Here is a 1,396-nt window from a genome sequence, read left to right as displayed (position 1 = left end):
TAGTGGCCTGTTATAAATTAGTCAGGGGGGATCAGCAGGCATTGGGGGAATCACTATTCCCCCGTGCAGTGCCAGGAGTGACCAGGAATAATGGTCACAAGCTGACAGAGGGCTGGCAGAGGGCAGGTTTAGGCTAGATATCAGGAGGCGCTGCTTCACGGTCAGGGTGGCTAGGGTCTGGAACCAGCTTCCAAGAGAAGTGGTGCAGGCTCCTACCCTGGGGTTTTTTAAGAGGAGGTTGGATAAATATCTTGCTGGGGTCGTTTGACCCCAGTATTATTTCCTGCCATGGCGGGGTGTCGGACTAGATGATCTACTCAGGTCCCTTCCGACCCTAGAAACTAAGAAACTATAAGCACAGATGCTTTTCAACCTATACCTCAGACCTGTGGCTTGATCATGCTAGCAGGCTTGCGATGGAGCAGGGACCTGAAGCTACCTGCGTATCTGATGTTGGCCCCTGGTGTCAGATCTCAAGAGCAGAGTTGCCTTGAGATTGTATATCTGAGCACTACCCACCCAGTGGCAGGTGCCATTGCAATAGTACTCGCAATGGTGCAAGCAGCAGCCTGACAGCTGGTCCCAGCCAAGAGCTTCTTCCTGCTCTGACACTCACTTCAAGATACCAAACAAATCCCTGAGCCTCACTGAGTGGAATCCTGCCTCCACAAGGCTCAACAGAAAAACTCCCACTGACTTCAGCAGGACCCAAATTTCACCCTGTGTCTCATTTCTCCTATTCACCTATACTCAGCAATTCCACCATGTACCATATTTACCTGCTTCATGAGGGACAAGAGCATTAACCACTCAGTGTTTTCCCAGAGCACTGAAAGCACAAAGGCTCCTCCAATTATCACTTGTAATTGAAGCTATTTGCTTCCCCCCCTAACAGGCATTAATGTCCCCTGCTATATGTGGACATTTCCCCTGATGTCCATGCAAACTGATAGCAGCTAGACCCTCTAATTTTAACTTCCCTGGGGTCTTGTGCAGAGAGTCCTCACCCATGCAGTGCTGGAGAATGCCCAGTGTCCCCAGAGCCTTATTAACCCTCCTAATAGCTGAGTGGTCCTGCTCAGCAACACCGCACTGACTTTGGTCAGGAAGCTCCCGTTTAGAGTTTGTTATGGGGAAGGGGGGCGGGGGAGATGGTTTTGAAGACTGCGCATCAGGGCCATTTAAAGTGATTAGGGGCTGAGGAATACAGGGGAATAGGAGGGTGATGAATAGAGATGTCATCTCCAATTTAGCTCACTGTCAATCAGACACCAGCTTGTAAACATACTTAGCAGGATGGGGTTTGCTGCTGCTGCTGCCAGGGTGTTCTTTCACCAAAGAGTGAGTTACAGGCCAGCTCAGACTAGTCTGCTGCCTCCTGCCTCCCTGATTGTTG

This window comes from Crocodylus porosus, unplaced genomic scaffold, assembly GCF_001723895.1.
Source record: "Crocodylus porosus isolate Cpor-Errol unplaced genomic scaffold, CroPor_comp1, whole genome shotgun sequence".
Lineage (NCBI taxonomy): Eukaryota > Metazoa > Chordata > Crocodylia > Crocodylidae > Crocodylus > Crocodylus porosus.
Note: the sequence above shows the minus strand (reverse complement) of the source record.